Source organism: Dasypus novemcinctus, chromosome 15 (genome assembly GCF_030445035.2).
Source record: "Dasypus novemcinctus isolate mDasNov1 chromosome 15, mDasNov1.1.hap2, whole genome shotgun sequence".
NCBI lineage: Eukaryota > Metazoa > Chordata > Mammalia > Cingulata > Dasypodidae > Dasypus > Dasypus novemcinctus.
This window is the reverse complement of record NC_080687.1, coordinates 101749653-101770493: the sequence shown is the minus strand read 5'-3', so window position 1 is coordinate 101770493 and position 20841 is coordinate 101749653. Positions and strand designations below refer to the sequence as shown.

Below are 20841 nucleotides of genomic sequence, written 5' to 3'. Positions count from 1 at the left end.
CAGGCCAAGAAAATTTTGAGGAGATTTCTGAGACAAAGGTAGTCACCTCACCTTGCCGTGAGACTTTTTTCCAACATTTAATTCACATTTTTTATCAAGTTGCCTACCATGAGCATTGTGTTATATCTCGAAGAACGTGGTAAAAAGTGCCATTTAGCTCTCTTACTAGCTAGTTTTCTGTATCACTGGGAAGCTGAATATCCCAGATAAACAAAAGTTGGAAGTTGGCAGGGCATTTGTGGAATATTCAGACTTGGGATCTTGATTTTCATAGACAGGTGGAGACAGAACTGCTTCCCATTTCAGCTAAGGAGGAATGCCTTGCCATTGGGATGGTCTTAAACATTTCTCCAAAATGGCCTGAAATACTAGCCTATTTGCAGTTTTAGTTTTTATAAGGAGCCTTTAACATCTTTTTGGAACATGGTAGAAGTTTCCATCCCTGTTTACTTGTCTCAGAATAAATGTTCGAGCCATATGCTTTACACTTTTCGATAGTCTGTTGTCAGATCTACTGAGTTGGGGTCGACGTGGTAGTGAAAAGTCAGCTAGGAACAAGTTCACTGAGAGGAGGAGACTTTGTTTTTTGCTGTTGTGGCTGAACCCTGTTACCAAGCCATCTCCAAGGAAGTGTTAAAATATTGGGAAACTAATGTTAAGCGAGGGAAAGTGAAGAGAAATGACCTCAAACCATAGAGACAGTCCTTTGAGTCTACTTAGGCTGATTAAACATCCCTCAGAGTCTGTCGAACTGGCCTTCAGATCACATCTTTAACTGTGAACAAGTTTTGTAATAAAATTATCCCATGTTTCCTACAAAATACATATTAAAAGATATTTTAGGAGGGATTGTATTTGTTAATTTTTTCCACAGCTGGCATAAATAGTGGCCAGTTTTTTGGGGACAGAGGCTAGGTTCCTTTTAAAGACTCCTCGGCCTGCCAACCTTAGACAGGGCTGTACGTTTTCAAATACAGTAATGTGCTTCTTATTCATCCCTGATAATAGGCATAATGGTCATCACAAATAGGATTTATTGGATTTGTTTCCCCAAACAATGCAAAGACAGACATGAATGTGAGCTTAGGGACTATGTTCTAATTCAAGGATTAAAAAAGAATCAAATTTAAAAGGAAAAAAAACTAATTTTCCTTTTAACAATGGAGAAAATTCATAATAATGTGATCTCTGATTTTAGTCTTGTTTATGTAGCTTATGAGCCCAAAGGAAACCCCTCTTGTCTGGAAAAAAAAATTAATATAAAGTGCAAAGAAGAACTGTTGTAGGCCTAACTGGCTTTTCAGTGACCCTAAAAAAATAAGACTTTTTTTTCCCCTTACCCTAAGGGGACACTGTTAATCTCAGAAGGATAAAGTAAGGACTTTTTTTTTTTCTTTGCAGAAACTCTCTGTACACATGTATGTTTGTGTTTAGAAATATATCTTGTAGGCTGAAGACTTCCTTCCCTTCAGAAGAGCTGATTCTGATGAGACGAACCAGCACTGAACTTGGCAAGCAGCAGGGAACCTGGCCAATTCAAGTGCTGATTTCAGACAGCTCTGCATAATTGTGTTCAGCTTCTTGGAAGATATTCCCTTTTACTGAAGAGTACCCCGCAGGCAGGCAGCGACGAGGTAGTCTCCTGGTTTCCCAGCGTGGAGCGTGCTTTAACATTTTCCACACGATCCCTGCGTCTGGCTTTCTTGGAGAGAGCCGGGCAGCCTTCTCGCTGGCCGCTGGATCGGCTCCCCGCCTGCCTGAGCACGCTCTGCAGTGGACCAATGCAGTGACTGCCAGCTGGCGCAATCGTGCTGTTTCCGGAGCTCATCTTCTGCCCTACTAGTAATTGTTCCAGAATACCTGGGACGTTCATACGGAAGAACTCATGACTTCCATATATTTGTTAAAAAAACAGACAACTCATTCAGTGTTCCCTAAGGCCTGGCAGATGACAAAGCATAGTCAAAAACTAGGTTTATGCTCCTTATTAGCCGTGACCTTGGGCAAATTGCTTTCTCTTCGCAAAGCCCCCTCTACAGTGGGGAGACCAGTGCCAGGCCTGCAGCTCATGATCAATGGGTTCCAGTGTCACTGAAGCCTTCTGCTGTAGCCCCAGCTCTTATCCCCGGCCTGGGACAGAGTAGGCGGGTGCTCAGTAAGCATTTACTGGAAGCATGACAGTCTCACATTCCCTTTCTTCCCCTAGTATCTGCATAGGCTGTCCCTTTTCCCACCCCCTTCCCTTTCCTCAAGATGTGGTTCAACGAGAGTTTTTCGATTCTCTTTCTTGGATCTCCCTTGACTTTGTGTCAGTCTGGTTTCCTTCTGCCTCTTCTCCACTCTCTGCCTGGTAGATTTCAAGTTCTGGGTTAAAAGCCAGCTCGGGTGTCACCTCCTCCAGGAAGCCTTCCCAACGGGGTGCGCCCTTTTAGGGTGTCCTACGTGGTACCCTGCAGAGACCCTTCTCAGACCACCTTGTTTTATCACAAGTATTCCTTACACTGCCCTCTTAGCACACACGTGCGGGGAACGCCCACTCCGTGCCACCGCTGGGGCGCTCCCGCGTGCTCTCCCTTAGTGTCCCGGCGCCGGCTTGTGCGCCTGCAGCTTCCCAGGGCAGCCTGTCCCCAGGGCTTGCCACCGAGGCCTGAGGGTCCTTTGTCGTCCGGAAGTTCCTTCATCCCTGCTTCACAGATTCCTCTAAAATAGAGCGGCCCTGTGGTGACCCCGTGGTGACGGCTCGGGGGCGGCTCGGGGGCGGCCCGGCTGCGCCCCCCGCCTCCGCCCTGGGTGGAGCGGCCAGGCCGGGGCTCCTGCACCAGCGCTTCCCCTCCGTGGCCCGGCCACGTCGCCAGGCTCCGAGAACAACCCCTGTCCCCCAGGGCTGCCCGCGCCTCTTTGTGGCGCCTCAGGTTTTGACCACGTTCCGCTTCATTTACACATTTCTCTTTCAGTGTTTTTTTTTTTAAATAACTTAAAAAAAAATTTTTTTTGGAAAGCAATACACGCCCAGTGTAGAAATTTTGGTAACGCGGAAAAACATTGAGAAAATAAATGTAGCCCCCACCCTGTCCCCTAGAGATAACGTTTTTGGAGCCATTTCTTTCCGGTCTCTTAGGAAACAAACGCCAGTCCTGGAGTTTGCGCCTGCCTTCAATGCACGGTCGTCCTGTCACCGCTCGTTTCCTGTGGCACCTCGAGCCCTGGGTGCCCGCGGCTCCCAGCGCAGAAGCTTCCACGGGGCCCTGTGTGGTTCCCACCCCCGCACCTCCACCCGAGTCCGCGAAGCCGGGTAGAGGCGTGGACGGAAGACCAGGGCCCTGGGATTCCTTTCCTCTTAATGTAGATAAAGACAGTGCAAAGTCTACAAAGAAAACGCAGCGGTCACGCTTGGAGCACCGAAGAGGTGTATACTAGCTTACATGGTACAGACACCGAGGCCAGACAGGAAGCCTCGGCCCACGGGGCCGTGTTTGGCAGGGACTCTCTTCAGGAGTGGGGCGGGGCTGGGAAGACGAGGCGGGGCAGGGGTGGAGAAATGCGGAGCCGCGGGGGACGCCGGGAGCCGCGGGGGACGCCGGGAGGCGCTGCCGTGAAGGCCGCCGGGCGCGGAGGTGACTGGTCTGCGCAAGTGGGCTGAGTGCGTCCGGGCAGCGCGTCGGACGTTTTCGGGAGCCCCCAGCAGCGTCCCACGCGTTTTCCCGGGGAGGGACGGCCGTGAGCTGGGCCTGGGGACGGGTGGTGGAGGGCGCAAGGTCTGGAACTAGAGTGCCTCGCCTGCCGCAGGCGCCGGCTTGCTGCCTCTTGCGTGTTACCTTCCCCTCCTCAGGCCCCCTTCCCCCGCCTAGCGGGAAACGCGCTGCCGGGAGCACCCGAGCCTCAGCTTTCCTGGGGCTGCCGGGAGGGGCTCACCGCGCCCTGCCGTCGGCTCCTCTGCGGGCACCTGCAGCCTCTGCCCCCCGTTGACTGTCCCCAGGGGGGTGCAGCCTCCTCCCGAAGCACAGGGAGGAGAGGAGGGGGGCAAAGAGGTGCTCGAGGGCAGGGACTGCTCTTCCCAAAAAGGAGAGGACCCCGATAGGCAGCGTGGGAGCTCTGAGCGCTGGCCTTAGCCACGCGTGGCCTGGCCTGCCCCGGCTGGCACTCGGAGCTTCTCAGCAGTTCATGGTCTCTACCTGGATTGTGTATTGATGTGGAAGAGGTTTATTCGCGTGGAGAAATGGATTCCTACTGTAACGTAAACCTTCGTTTACCACTGATTTGAATACATTTTCGGAAGCCCATCTGCTAGCCCTCTGCCTTCTAGTTCTTACAACTTGGCACTGCGTGTTCCTGCGTGCGATGGTAGCTGACCTCACAGTGACCTTGGGCAACAGTTAAGGCAAGCATTATTATCCCCGTGTTATGACCCGGAAGCTGGATCTGTCCCATAGAAAGTAGGACTTCAGTGGCTCAGCCCGCAGCCCTCCTCAGTCCTCCTCCAGGACCCTTGCTATATGCCAGAGGACACTCTGCAGCCTGAATGGGGACGTGGGAGAGGCTGGGGGCCGGGAAGGGTGGGAGTCCCCTCTGCCCTTCGCGTCAGCTTGACCCCTGGGCGCAGGCACGCCTCCTCTCCTGCAGCTCGCCCCAGTTGCCGTGAGACTTCCCGGTCAGGACTGTCCTTTCTACCTCTCCCGGAGTTTCCTGTTCCCAGATACTGCAAGCCCTTAGCTCTGCCTCTCGGTGCTACTGGCTCTGAGTTGGTTGGCTGGAGTTTTCCATGAGCTTCTTTGGTGCCCAGGCCATTCTTAGAAACATAGCTTTCGATAGAGACAGACCTGAAAGACTGAAGATTTTATCTCTCACGGTTTTGACCCTTCAAAACTTAGAAAAGAAAAAAAAAAAAAGTTATACTTAGAGGAACCCATTACTTGGAAATATTTTCCTACTTGCATGTCTCTGTAGCCTTTGATAGTCTTTGAAAAGAACAGAGCATCTCAAAGCCAGGAAAATGACCTAGATTGCTTTGCTGGCAATGCAAATTTTTGGGAAAGGCAGGCATATAGTTATTACTGAAATTACCATACCTGGAAGCAGCATGTAACTCAAAATTCATGCTGATTTGCCTTGCATGCATCTTGTTGTGTCTTAGCAAGTGTTTCCAAGGCAGTATCTCTGGCAATCAGGCAGGAGGGAAGTAGGGGTTCTGAATATGTTCTAATGGCTGAAGTCTACAGAAAATGAACTGGTACTTGTTTCGGATTGTATGAGAGTCATAATCTCAATGGCTTTTTTATAAGATTGTCCTTTTTTTCCTATTGGATCTTCTTAAGAAATCGGATAGTCGTGATATGGTGTCTCAAAATAAAACAAATGGTGCTGTGGTGTCTGTACTTTCTTCCCTGTGAAAACAATGGGTGTGTGTTTCTCAGTTCTTATCTCCTGTGTGCCAAAAATCAGACAGGGTCATGAGCAAATGGCTGTTGCTTCCAAGTCATAAGAACACTTGGCAAAAAGGTGGCTCCCTCCTGTCTCATGTAGTTAAACAATATGAAGAAACTTGTCTTAACCAAGAGAAGGACAAGAAGGAGCCTGCCAAGTTTAAAAAACTGGTTGATGAATAACTTCGTATCAACTGCACAATAACTCCAAACTATGTAGTCTTTGGATGAAAGATAATATACCATTTTTTACTTATACAGTATTTCGTGATACATTTTTCAAAATTACGGAATGATTCTGTGCCTTGATAAATGCTGTGTGCCCTAATTTTTTTCCTTTTTTTTTTTTTTCCTATTAGAGAAGTTGTGGGTTTGCAGAAAAATCATGCATAAAATGTAGAGTTTCCATATACTACCCTACTAACACCTTGCATTAGTGTGGCATAACTGTGATAATTCATGAGAGAATGTTTTTTATAACTGTACTATTAACTACAGTCCGTTGTTCACTATAGGGTTCACTGTGTTGTACAGTCTTATAATTTTTATTCTGGTAACAGTTACACAACCTAAAATTTCTCCTTTAATCACATTCACATATGTAGTTGAGGGCTTTTAATTATATTCACAATATTGTGCTACCTCCACTATCCATTCTAAAACTTCATGGTCAATTCCAATAAAAGCTCTGTACATTTAAGAATTAACTCCCCATTCCCTTTCTCCACCCTGGCCCCTGGTAACCTATATTCTAGTGTCTAACTCTATGAATTTGCTTATTCTAATTATTATCAGTGAGCACATACAGTATTTGTCCGGTTGTGTCGGCTTATTTCACACAAAATCATGTCTTCAGCATTCATCCATGTTGTCGCATGTATCAGAACTTCATTTTTACAGCTGAATGGTATACCACATTTTTTTTATCCATTCATCAGTTGATAGATGCTGTGGTTGCTTCCATCTTTTGACAATTGTGAATAATACTGCTATGCACATTAGTGTGCAGATATCTAAGTCCCTGCTTCATATCTTTTGGGTATATTCCTAGAAGTGGGATTGCCAAGTCATATGGTAATTCTGTATGTCCATGTTCAAAAGAATGAAAGTGGACTCCTATCTAAAGCACCTGTTTGGGGGTTCCAGGAGACTAGAAGAGCATCCTGCAACATCCTTGAAAGCATGGAAGGAGGAGACTGCCCATCTGCAGAGAAGATTCATGAGTAGAGCACTCCACGTCCCGGAGGCTGGTGCCATCCTGCACTGGAGGCAAATGCTGCCTTTGGAGTTATTCCGTGGCTGGAATTGGAAGCTCCACTCCCCCAAAACAGGGGAGGAAGAGACATATGGGTACCAATTTTAGCTACTGACTAGTATATTCGGCTGCTACAGTATAATCCTAAGAACAGCTAAAGTTTGAACCTGTCCAAGTCAGAAAGAGGCCAGTAGCTGCCATTTTAACTCCAACCATGGCACAAAGGGAAGTGGGGTGGACTAAAAATCACAGTGCTGGTAGGGAACAACTTACTTCCATCCAGCTCAGACTGCAGCTCTAGCATAAGCCCCAGCCCCACCTCTGGCAGGGAGGAAACTGGAGGGACTTGTGCCAGCCTCTCAGGGAAAATAAAAGGCCACCCTGCGGAGGGCGGTGATCATCCTATTCTGGCAGTACAAGCTGCCTTAGGAGCTATTTGTGGCAGGAATTTGAAGCTCCATTTCCCAAAAACAAGGGAGGAAGAGATAGTTGGCCACCGATTTCAGCTACTGATTAGTAAATTTGGCTGGCTAAGGTATAACCCTAAGAACAACTAAAGTTTGAACCTGTCCAAGTAGAAAGAGGCTGGTTGCTGCCGTTTTAACTCTACCCCCAACATGAAGGGCAGCTGGGCTGACTGAAAATCACAGTGATGGTAGGGACCAGTTTCTCTCACCCAGGTCAGCCTGCAGCCCTAGCCTAGGCTTCAGCCCTGCCTCTGGCAGGGAGGATGCTGGCAGATCCTGCTCCTGGTAACTGCAGGTACATTTGGTTGACACAGACAGAATAGCTGGAAGTTTTCCAGGGCAACTGTGGTCATTTTGGACCCACTTGGCATAGATTTCTGCCCACACCTGCAGCTCCATCCCTACCCCAGGCAGGGGAGAAAGGGGCATGAAGCTTCATTGGTCTTTCTGGGAAACTACAGTATAGGCCTGCATGACTTCAATTATTACACACGACTGTGGCTCTGTCCTTATCCCTGGCAAAGGAGAAAGTTGGGAGAAGCTTCATTGGTCCCTGCGGCAATGCAGGAAGCTTGAGCCTTCACAGCTTACAGCACCAACTACATCTTTGGCTCCTGCTACACAACCAGCAAGGGCAAGAAAGCCCTAAAAAGAGAAACTGCACCCAGAATAAATACATCTAGTAAACTAGATGCCAAGACATCAACAAAAAATTACTACCCACACCAAGAAACAGGAAGATACAGCCCATTTAAAGGAACAAGATAAGCTTCCAGATGACATAAAAGAGTTGAGGCAACTAATCATAGATGTTCAAACAAATCTTCATAGATTCAATGAAACAGCTAAAGAGATTAAGGATATTATGAAGATACTGGATGAGCACAAAGAAGAATTTGAAAGCATACATAGAAAAATAACAGATCTAATGGGAATGAAAGGGGCAATAAATGAAATTGAAAGTACACCAGAATCATATAATAGCAGATTTGAGGAGGCAGAAGAAAGTATTGGTGAGATTGAAGAAATGGCCTCTGAAAGTGAACATACAAAAGAACAGATGAAAAAAAGAATGGGAAAAATTGAACAAGGTCTCAGGGAACTAGATGACAGCAAAAGGCGTGCAAACATACATGTCATGGGTGTCCCAGGAAGAGAAGAGAAGGGAAAATGGGCAGAAGGAATATTTGAAGAAATAATGGTAGAAAAGTTCTCAAACCTATCAAAAGATATAAATATCTGTGTCTAAGAAGCACAATATACCCCCATCCGAAAAAATCCTAATAGAGTAACTTCGAGACACATACTAATCAGAATGTCAAATGCCAAAGACAAAGAGAGAATTCTGAGACCAGCAAGAGGAAAGCAATGCATAACATATAAGGGATACCCAATAAAATTAAGTGCCAATTTCTCATCAGAAACCTTGGAGACAAGACAATGGTATGATATATTTAAGGTACTGCAAGAGAATAACTTCCAGCCAAGAATCTTATATCCAGCAAGATTGTCTTTCAAAACTGAGGGCGAGTTTAGAATATTCACGTACAAAGAGAAACTGAGAGAGTTTGTAACCAAGAGACTGGCTTTGCAGGAAATACTAAAGGGTATGCTACAGTCTTAAAAGAAAAGACAGGAGAGTGAGGCCTGGAAGAGAGTCTAGAAATGAAGAGTATATCAGTAAAAGTAACTAAAAGTGTCAAAAGAGTGGTATAAATAAAATAAGACAGATAAAACCCAGATATTTAGGAATAAACTTAACCAATGATGCAAAATACTTGTATTCATAAAATTACGGCTCATTGTTAAAAGAAATTTTAAAAGGCCTAAATAATTGGAAGAACATTCCATGCTCATGGATTGGAAGACTAAATATCATTAAGATGTTATTTCTACTCAAATTGATATAGATTCAATGCAATCCTGATAAAAATTCCACCAGCATTTTTTTAAGTAAATGGAAAACATGATTATCAAATTTATTTGGAAGGGTAAGAGGTTCTGAATACCCAGAAACATCTTAAAAAGGAAAAATGAAGTTGGAGGACTCTCACTGTTGGGTTTTAAATCATTTTACCTAGCTACAGTGGTAAAAAACAGCATAGTACTGGCATAAAATCAGGCACATAGACCAAAGGAACCAAATTGATGGTTCAGAAACAGACCCTAACATCTATGGTCAGCTGATTTTTTTACTAGCCTGTCAGACCCACTCAGCTCAGGCAGAACAGTCCATTCAACAAATGGTGCTGAGAGTACTGGATATCCATAGCCAAAAGAAGGAAAGAGGACCCTGTCTCACACCTTATACAAAAATTAACTCAAAATGGATCAAAAAACTAAATATAAAAGCAAGAACCATAAAACTTGTAGAAGGAAATGTAGGAAAATGTCTTCAAGACCTGATGGTAGTAATGGATTCTTAAAGGAAATAAGAAGATGACTGAGGTGAACTACTGATGTTTCATGTATGTAGAAGTTTTAATTTACTGTAAAAGTGTGGAAATGTATAGAGCAGATGGTAACACATTGTAGTGAGTAACAGCTGGTATGTAAGTGGGAACTTGACTGAAAAGGGTAGTCTAGGCATGTACACATCTGTTGGCAGAAAACTAGAGAATAGCCTAGGGACTGAATAACACAGTAAACACAGAGGTGGATGAGAATAGTGGTTGATGGTACAGATGCAAGAGTGTTCTTTGTGAGCTAGAGCAGATGTACATCACTGTTGCAGGTAGGTGGGAATGTGTAGTCACCTATGGACTGTGGTTAACAGTAGTAACGTAATATTCAAGCATCTATGTCAAAGATGAACTGTGTTGACAATGAGGGAGTATGGAAAAAGTGTGCCAAATGTACTTGATGGACCATGGTTGGTGGTGGTAATTGTCTGATGTCATTATCTCATAATCTGTAACAAATGTTCCCCCATGGTGAGGTGTGTTGATAGAGAGGTATTGTATGAGAATTCTACACATGTGCATGATTGTTTTGTAAGTTTACAACTTCTGTCATAAAAATACATTTAAAAAGTAATAATAGGGTGGTTTGGGGGGAAAATACACCAAATGTAAGATAAGGATTATAGTTAGTAGTAAGGTTTTGAAAATATTCTTTCATATTTTGTAACAAATGTCTTACAACATTGCAAGGTGTTGGTGATGGGTTGATAGATGGGGCCCCTGTGTGATGTTATGCATGTTTGCTTTGTAAGTTCACAATTTTTACTATATACTTATTTTTTATGTATGTTCATATATAAATGATATAAAAATAATCATAATAGGGTGAGCTGGGGAAAAAATACTTTTGTTGGTAGTATTTTGAGGATATTCTTTAATCATTAGGTAAAAATGTTTCAGAACAATGCAAGATATTGGTGGTCGGGTGAGGTATGAGAACCCTGTATGATGTTATGTATGTTTATTTTGTAAATTCTATTACTGTATATTTATTGTTTATGTTTGTTTATATATGAGATACTTCAATAATTTTTTTTTAAATGTAAAAATCCATCTCCTAGTGGCTCCAGAACCTAAATATAAGAACCCAAACTCTAAAACTCCTAGAAGAAAATGTAAGGAAGCTTTTTCAGGACCTTATGTTTCTTCAGGACCTTGGTTTCTTAGACTTTACACCCAAAGTCCATGCAACAGAAGAAAAAATAGATAAATGGGACCTGATCAAAATTAGAAACTTTGATTCCTTGAAGGACCTTATCATGAAAGTAAAAAGACAACCTTCCTGTTGGGAGAAAATATTTAGAAACTACGTATCTGATAAGAGTGCCCTAATTTTTAAGCTTTGAAATATCATAGATAAAAGGAGATTAAATGGAGTTATGTGTAGAAGACTTAATCTCTACAAGGAACCTCATTTACTTTGTTTTTATTGCTAGAAGATTTTTGTATCCCACAGGAGTTTTCTCTCACCCTCCTTTTGTTTATGCTTTGGTCCAGCCTGTTCCTCTTTCTAGTTTCCCCAGCCCTGCCTCCTTCCTCTTCCTTCTGCTGCACCCCTAGCAGCGCTGTATGCTGGCTGCGCTGGAGGGGTCGGGGCGGCCCACGATGACCCTCCAGCCCTCAGGGACGAGGAGGACAAGACAGGACGGGACAGATGAATCGGAGACATTTGTGTCGTGGGAGAACAGCCATGTCAAAATAGCTACTGTGCTTGAAAGCTGCAGTTTGTTTTCTGAGTTAAGGTTGGGGCTTGCGATCAAGATTTCCTCTGATATCACACTTTAAAATGTTGGCTCTGGGATAATACTCGCGTGAGCTTAAATCCTGGCTCTGCGGTTGACAAGCCCCGTGATCTCGGACAGGTTTCTTCACTTTGAACAAATTTCTCCTCTGGAAAAGTGTTAAAATTGTACTGTATTCGTTTCCTCGGGCGGCCGTAACAAATTGCCACACACGGTGGCCCGGAACAGCAGCCGTGCGTTCTCTCAGCCCTGGAGGCCGCACGTCGGGCACAGGGCTAGGGGGCCTCCGCCTGGTCTCGGGGAAGGCCTCCTGCCCCGCTGGCCTCCCGCGCTTGCCGGGATCCTTGGCGTTCCTCGGCCGGCCGCATCCTTGTCCCTGCTTCTGTCCTTACACCGCCGTGTTTCCTCTGTATCTTCCTGTGACATTCTCTTCTCTGGGTCTGTGTGTCTAAATGCCCTTTTTAAAATAATGAAACTGACCAGAAGAGTACAGCCCACCCTGATCTGGTATAACCACATTTTAGCTAGATGACATCTGCAAAGACTATCTCCAAATGAGGTCACACACATACGCACCAGGGGTTAGGATTTTGAGCATTATCTTTTTTGGGGGGAGCACAGGTGAACCCACAACAAACACCTCGTAAAGATGTGGTAAGGATTCTATAATGTAGTCCATGTAAAGAATTTAGAACAGCACATGGTACAAAGTCGCTGCCCAGTAATGTCCAGAAAGTAGTAATCAGAGCTCATTTTCTTTCCTTGCTTTTCTTTTTCTGAGGAGTTTAGATTGGAATGGTAAAGGGAATGGAAGATTTGCTGCCAGAGTTAATGGTGACTTCTGGGACATCCGACTGGATCCTATGGAGAGCATAGAGACCCTAAGAAAGCTGCTGTGGAATCCCTTAGATACTAAGAAACCAGTGTGGCAGGGACTGACATCACTGGGAAGGGTAAGACGGTACTGAGTCCGAAATAACTTGAACGACTGTCCTCTCCATCTCCTCCGCTCTGTGGTGGTAGCTTTGAAAATCGGCACTCTCGCAAACATAGTAGTTATAAAAACGAGTGCGTTGTAGCCCCCGGAGGGCAAGGACTGGGTTGGAGTGTCACAAAAATCCCATCCCAGGAGCATCGTCCCTGTTTGACCTGTGTTGCAGCTCCCTGGGAAAAAGCCGTTTGTGGGTCATGATCGTCATTTGACCTGACTTGGAGTGCATAGCTCAGTCTGCAGGAAATGTCCTATCCCTGGGCATCTTTCAGAAAAGGTCACTGGCAGATGTTTAAAATTACAGCTGTGAGGAGAGGATACCAATTGGGGCATATAAGAACACGGCTAAACTCTTACAGTGAAGATGAGGGAAACGCGATGTCCACACGAGGCCTTGAAGGACTCTGGCCTTTTCTAGGGAATTAGAAGACGGCTTGCACGTGCGTGGCCAGGAAAGGTGAGAGGGCCTCCGTCTCTCGCATCTGGGGGACCTCAAGGCCAAGGGCCGGCAGTAGATAAAAGCTACGACTGAGGTATAGCGTGCCCGAGTGTCCAAGGGTCCATCAGCAAGCTCGGGAGCCCCTGGCTCGATCTGACCAGTCGGTAGCTGACTGCTGGGCTAGCTGAGCAGAGCCTTTACAGAGCTAGCCCCGGGAAGTCCCTAAGTCACCAGTGACAACCACAGGATGATGAGGAGCGGCAACTGCAGAGCCTGAGGAGCAGGGGGTGGGTGCGAGTTCCAGAATTACCCCATCATATTATCTAGAATGACCAGAGATGATGAGATTCACACGAAGAAACAGGAAAGTGGGGCCCATTCACAGAAAAAACCAATCACTAGAAACCCAGAGTGAAAGCCCAAATATTGGCTTTATTTGACAAATATTTTAGTCAGCTATTATAAATATATTCAAAGAACTAAAGGATTAAAGGAAAGTATGATGATGATGATGTATTACCAAATAGAGAATATTGATAAAGATAGATATTATTACAGAACCAAACAGAAATCCTGGATTTGAAAAGTAAAATAAATAAAATGATAGGACAGACCATATACTAAGCCATAAAATAAGGCTTAATACATTTAAAAAGATTAAAACCATACAAAATATGTTCTCCAAAACAGTGGGATGAAATTAGAAGGCTATAATGGAAGGAAATCTGGGATATTCACAAGTATATGGAAATTAAGCAATACACTCCTAATAAATCACTGGGTCAAAAAAAAAACAAAAAACAAAAGGGAATTCAGATAATACTTGGAGCTGAATGAAACTAAAGATACAACATACCAAAACTTTTGTAAATACAATTAAAATAATGCTTAGAAATGTACAACTGTATTAAGACAGAAGGAAATAAAAACAGTAACCTAGGCTTCCATTGTAATACTGTGAAAAGAAAGGAAGAGCAAGCTAAACCCAAAGCTAACAGAAGGAAAATGATAAATATCAGAACACCAGTAAATTAAACAGAGAATACAAAATCAACAGAAAGAAAAATCAATGAAGCCATTGTTGGTTCTTTTGAAAAGATGAACAAAGTTGGTAAAACCTTAAGCTTGACAGACCATGAAAAAAAAGAGAAAAGGCTGAAATTACTAAAATCAGGAATGAAAGAGGGAACATCACTACTGCCCTTACAGAAACAAAATAGATTATAATGGAATACAACAGTATGCCACCAAGTTAGGTGAATTTAGATGAAATGGACAAATTCCTAGAAAGATGTAAACTACTGGCATTGCCTCAAGAAGAAACAAAATCTGAATAGACCTATTACAAGTAAAGATACTATTAAATTAGTAACTTAAAATTTTTCCATAAGCTATTTCCATATAATGTGAAAGAAAATCTAAATAAAGATAAAAACATCCCATGTACATAAAAGAGAGGACCTAATATTGTAAGGGTAATAGCACTTCCCAAATTGATTGATAAATTCAATGTGATCCATATCAAAAGCCCAATTGGTTGGGGGTTTTTTTGTTTGTTTTATTGTTGTTTTTGTTTGTTTGTTTGTAGAAATTGACATACTGATCCTTAAGTTCATATGGAAATGCAAGGGGCCCAGAGTAGCTATAACAATTTTGCAAAAGAAGAACAAATTGGAGGATTCATATTTTCCAATTTCAAAACTTACTGCAAATCACAGGAATCAAGATAACGTAGCACTGTCATAAAGACAGACAAATAGTTCAGTAGAATAGATTTAAAAGTTCAGAAATAGCCCTTTACATCTGTGGTCAGTTGGGTGCCTGGACAATTAAATGAGGGAAGGAATATTCCTTTCAACAAATGGTCCTTTGCCACCTGGATAACTTGATGCTAAAGTAGGGATTTAGATACCTTTCTACCTTGTACCTTATACAAAAATTACCTCAAATTGTTTCAAAGACCTAAACATGAAAGTTAAAGTTAAAAGTATTGAACGCTTTAGGAATACATTTTCTTGGCCTTGGAGTTAGGCAGTGGTTTTTCAGATATGATACTGAAATCACAGCACATACACACAAATAGCTAAATTGAACTTATAATGAATTAAAAACTTGTGCTATAAACAATACCATCAAAAAAGTAAAAAGTAGAGAAACTTCAAAAAGCAAAAAAAATAAAAATTATAAAAAGAAAGTAAAAAGATAACCTACAAAATATCTGCAAATCATATATCTGAAATATATCTGGAAATATGTGCAAATCATATGTCAGATAAGGAAATTAAATGCAAAATAACATAAATTTTACAACTCAATAATAAGAAGACAACCCATCTTGAAAATGGGCAAAGTATTTGAATAGACTTTTCATCAAGGAAGATATGCAAGTGCAAATATGCACATGAAGAGTTGCCCAACCTGATTAATTAGTCATTAGGAAAATGCAAATCTTAATATTTTCCTCATGTTGAAATGAAAATACTTTGGATATTGCATTAAATAGAATGCATTATCGAAATTCATTCTATCTTTTTTAAATAAGTGTGACTCCTGGAAAACTTTACCTTTTGAATGCGGCCCACAGCTGTGGCTTGCGCTTTCCTTATTTTGGACAGCGTAGACCCGGGCCTGCATGTCCTGGGGTAGATCTGGGTCCTGCTCCCGACCCTGAAGAGACAGACTGAGGTTTGAGGGTGCCAGAGGGGCTTGACGACTCGGGAAGGTGCGAGGGACGGTGGCAGCTGTATCGGATGTAGTCTGTGAGGGCAGGGTCTGTTTTTATTAACAGCTGTATCCTCAGGGCCTAGAGTGGTGTGTGAACGGGTGACATAAAATTGGTAATAGAAAAAAGTTCAATAAGAGGGTGGTATTTGTTACTAAGTGGTGGTTCGTTCGGTGCCTAGTAATTTGCTAAGTCCCCCGTGGGTGGATGGAATGTAGCAGGCGAGAAGGCCGCTGAGCGAAATGCTGGCGTGATGTTTGACAATGGTCCAGGCTTGAGGTGCTTGTACAATGCTGAGGGGTCTCGGGAGCTAAGAGTGGCGAGTTGGAGAACGTGAGTGTGTTGTTGCCAGCTCTTTTGCTTTTGCCAGGCAAAATCTTTGTCTAATAAATCTTTTCATATTAAGGGAAAAGATATATTTGAAGTTGGCAATTTAAGGAAAATTATCTGATTTTCAAATATCAGCACCTAGTTCAATTTTTTTTTTAAATGTGCATATGAAACAAAGCCCTTCTATGGACTGGGTTTAGCCCCAGGAACCAGCTAAAGATTTACCTGGATGTGAATGAGTAATTCCTTTAACTCTTTAGCCATGGAAGCAAAGACCTTAACTAGTGCTAGGCACAGAAAGTCTTTCCGGACCGCCTTAACTAGATTATGTTCTCTTATCACAGAGGGTGTACTCTGTGTATTTCTTTTTATCAGCTGTTACATTTAGAATCTACACTTGTGAGTAATGATTATTTAATTTAATGTCTGTCACTTCCATGAATCTTCAATCAGCTTCATGAGGGCAGGGACTGGGTCAATTTTTGATAATCTCTGAGTAATGAATAAGTGAATTGGACAGGAGGTGAAAATTTTGAAATGCATTCAATAGTTATCGTGAGGCAAGACAACCTGAGTAAAACATTTCACTGAATTCTGTGTTGAAAGATTCAGTCAAACAGCAAGTTGTTTTGTCTGCGTAATGTGACAAAAGAGGATTTTTTTCCTCATGGAATAGACATTTTAGTGTTACTTATGCTAGTGTATCTCAAAACATTATTCAGAGAACACTGGTATCTGCGGAATAACACATTAATTGGTATTTATTTTTAGTTAATAATTCCAGAAATTCTCAGAGTTTGATATTAAGTCCTCTGAACTTAACAACTCCTCTTCCTGAGAAAAGAAATACTATTTCCCTTGTATTTAGATTTTTTTGGTATTAAAAAATTTTAATTGCTATAACTCTATAGAGAAGAGGGAAAGCTGAAGGAAAACTGGTAAAGATCACTAGAACCAAAGTTTTCAATTAAAAAAAAAGGAAAGGAAAGGAAGCAATAGTTAATCAAGTTAATGTTAGAAGACTTAGTAGTTAAATATGATTAAGTGGTGTATTGCTGAAATAGAGAGCGCTCACCTTTTCTGTCTTGAGATTTAACAAAGATACATGATGCTGGAAAAGTAGGAAACACAGCAGGACAAAAGAGAGAAAACCACAACTTGTTTTATATTTTTGGAAAAGTTTTTAATAGGGCTAAACTTTATCCTTTACATTTTTATCTGGAAATAAGTTGGAGAAAGGAAATTCTTAAGAGATTCTTAAAATTGAATTTGTATGGTTTTAGTTATGTAACATTCTCAAACGGACAAAAGGTAGAGATGGAGACCAGATTAGTCATTGCCAGAGTTCAGGGAAGGAGCAGGGAACTCTATCAGCTTTTACTTAATTCATTTTGAAGCTCTGTTGCATAAATATTTAGTATTTTGTCCTCTTGATTAATTGCCACTTCTGTCATTATGAAATGATCGTCTTTATTCCTGGTAATATTCTTTGCTATTTTTATCTTATTTTAAATTATTGTTAGCCACTAACTTACCTACTTTCTTTTACTTTTAACCTGCTTGTATCTATATATTTAATAAAGCATGTTTCTTGAAGGCAGCATATAGCTTTGTCTTTTTAAATCCAGTCTGGCACATTTATGCCTTTTGAGGTATTTAGACCATTGATATTTTTAAAAAATTCTTTATTAGAAAAGTTGTAGGTTTATAGAACAATCATATGTAAAATACAGTATTCTCATATAGCACCCCACCACTAACACCTTGCACTGATATGGAAGATTTGTTACCATTAATGGTAGCACAATTTTATATTTGTACTACTAATTAAAAGTCATGGTTTCACTTAGAGTTCACTGTGTAGTGTAGGTTCATAAAGTTTTGGTTTGTTTAGCTATTATTTTGTTACCATACATACAATAACATTTTCCCTCTGTAATCATATTCAGATATATATTTCAGTGCTGTTAGTTACGTTCACAATGTTGTACTACCATCACCACCATTACCAAAACATTTCCACCATTCTAAATAGGAAACCTTTACTTTTAAGCTTTAACTTCCCATTCCCTATCCCCACATCCCCTGGTAACCTATATTCTAGATTCTGATGCTATGAGCTTGTTTTTTCTAATTTTTCTAATTTTTTCGAATCAGTGAGGTCATAACAGTATTTGTCCATACCCAATATGATGTCTTCAGTGTTCATCATGTTGCATATATCATGACTTCATTCCTTTTAACAGCTGAATAATATTCCAGTGTACGTATATACCACATTTTATTTATCCATTTATCAGTTGATGGACACTGGGATGTTTCCAACTTTTGGCAGTTGTGAATAATGCCACTGTAAACATCAGTGTGCAGATAACTGTTTGTGTCACTGCTCTCAGTTCTTCTGGGTATATACCTAGAGGTGGTATTTCCAGGTTACATGGTAGATCTATATCTGACTTCCTTAGGAACCGCCAAGCAGACTTTCACAGTGGCTGTACCATTCTACATTTCCACCAACAGTGAATAAGCATTCCTATCTCTCTACATCCTCTCCAACATGTGTAGTTCTCTTGTTTTTTTCAATAGAGACCATTCTAGTAGGTGTGAAATGATATCTCATGGTAGCTTTGATTTGCATTTCCCTAATAGCCAGTGATGTTGAACACTTTTTCATGTGTTTTTTCACCATTTGTATTCTTTAGAACAATGTCTGTTCAGGTCTTTTGCCCATTTTTAAATTAGGTCATTTGTCTTTTTATTGTTAAGTTGTAGTATCTTTTTATATACCGTGGATAGTAGACCCATGTCAGATGTTCCAAATGTTTTCTTCTATTGAGGAGGATGCCTTTTTACCCTCTTCACAAAGTCCTTTGAGTTACAGTGTTTACTTTTGAGTAGGTCCCATTTATCTTTTCTTTTGTTGCACGTGCTTTGGGTATACGGTTTAAAAGACCCTCACCTACTACAAGGTCTTATAGATGTTTCCTTACGTTATCTTCTAGGAGCTTTATGGTCCTGGCTTTTATGTTTAGGTCTTTGATCCATTTTGAGTTGATTCTTGTATAGGGAGTGAAATAGGGGTTCTCTTTGATTCTTTTGGTTATTGATATCTAGTTCTCCCAGCACCATTTGTTGAAAAGACTGTTTTGCTCTGTTAACATTGACTTGGTAGGTTTGTCAAAAACCAGTTGACCATATATGTGAGGGTTTATTTCTGGATTCTCAATTCTGTTCCACTGATCAATGTGTCTGTCTTTATGCCAACACCATGCTGTTTTGACCATTGTAGCTTTGTAATATGTTTTAAGGTCTGGCAGTGAAATTCCTCCCATGTTGCTCTTCTTTTTTGGAATACTTTTGGTTATTTGGGTGCACTTTCCTTCCAAATGCATTTGGTAACTGCCTTTTCTAATTCTGTTAAGTAAGCTGTTGGAATTTTGATTGCTAGTGCATTGAATCTATAAATAAGTTTGGGTAGGATAGTATTTTTTTTGGGAAACGGACTTGGCCCAGTGGTTAGGGCGTCTGTCTACCACATGGGAGGTCCGCGTTCAAACCCCGGGCCTCCTTGACTCGTGTGCAGCTGGCCCATGCTCAGTGCTGATGCGCGCAAGGAGTGCCCTGCCACGCAGGGGTGTCCCCCGCGTAGGGGAGCCCCACGTGCAAGGAGTACGCCCCGTAAGGAGAGCCGCCCAGCGCAAAAGAAAGTGCAGCCTGCCCAGGAATGGTGCTGCCCACACTTCCCGTGCCGCTGACGACAACAGAAGCGGACAAAGAAACAAGACGCAGCAAATAGACACCGAGAACAGACAACCGGGGGGTGGGGGGGAATTAAATAAATAAATAAATCTTTTTAAAAAAAGATAGTTTTTTTTTTAGAATTTTTACATCTATATTCATGAGATATTTATTGGTCTGTAGTTTTCTTTCCTTTTCCTTCACCTCCCCCACCCTGCTATTTTGCTGTCTGTGTCCATTTGCTGTTTGATTTTCTGTATCTATATCTCTTTTTGTCATCTCTTCTTGTCTTTCTTCTCTAAGATTCACCAGGATTCAATCCTGGGGACCTCTGATGTGGAGAGAGGTTCCCTGTCAATTGCGCCACCTCAGTTCCTGGTCTCTGCTGTGCTTCACCTTGACTCTCCCCTTGTCTCTCTTTGCGTCATCATCTTGTTGCATCACTCAGTTGTGCAGGCACTGGCTCACTGCGTGGGCACTGGCTCATCATGTGGGCACTCATGTGGGCACTCAGCTTACCATGCGGGCGCTTCGGCTTACCACGTGGGCACTCAGCTCGTCACATGGGCTCTTAGCTCACCGCGTGGGCACTCAGCTTGCCACATGGGCACTTGGCTTGCCACGTGGGCTCTCGCGTGAGCACTCCGCTCATCACCTGGGCACTCAGCTCGCCATCTGGGCACCCACATGGGCACTTGGCTCACGGTGGGGGCATCCAGCTTACCGCATGGGCACTTGGCTCACGTGTGGGCTCTCAGCTTGCCGCGTGGGCACTTGGCTTGCCTCGTGGGCACTCAGCTCGCTCCGTGGGCACCCACATGGGTACTTGGCTTGCGGCACGGGCACTCAGGTCACCGTGTGGGCACTCGGCTCACCACGTGGGCACTGGCTCACCGCGCAGGCATGCTTTCTCTTCTTTCTCACCAGGAGGCCCCAGGGATGAACCCAGGTCCCCCCATGTGGTTGCAGAGGCCTTATCCCTTGAGCCACGTCTGCTTCCTTCCCTGTAGTTTTCTTTTCTTGTGGTATCTTTATCCAGCTTTGGAATGAGGGTGATGTTGGCCTCATAGGTGGTTTAGGGAATGCTCCCTCCTCTGTAAGTTTTTGGAAGCGTTTAAGCAGAATTGGAATTAAGTCTTCTTGGAATGTTGGGTAGAATTCCCCTGTGAAGCCATTTGGTCCTGGGCTTTTCTTTCTTGGAGGCTTTTCATTACTGATTCAGTCTCTTTACTAATAATTGGCTTATTGAGATCTTCTGTTTCCTCAGTGTAGGTA

The 20841-nt window shown here is 42.6% G+C and overlaps 1 protein-coding gene across 8 annotated transcripts in view; it reads left to right on the top strand.

Moving 5' to 3' along the window:
• Nucleotides 1–20841, top strand: part of RNASEH2B (ribonuclease H2 subunit B) — a 62143-nt gene that overhangs the window by 2400 nt on the left and 38902 nt on the right. The window contains exons 1-2 of one of the 8 annotated variants that reach the window (XM_071208331.1): nt 3551–3614; nt 12136–12299. The exons of 1 other annotated variant lie outside the window; for it this stretch is intronic. The gene's annotated coding sequence lies outside the window, so the exon portion shown is untranslated. Of the gene's footprint in view, nt 1–3550; nt 3641–12130; nt 12300–20841 lie in introns of those variants that run through there. 6 more of the 8 variants (XM_071208328.1, XM_071208327.1, XM_012531122.4 and 3 more) reach the window with 6 other exon arrangements.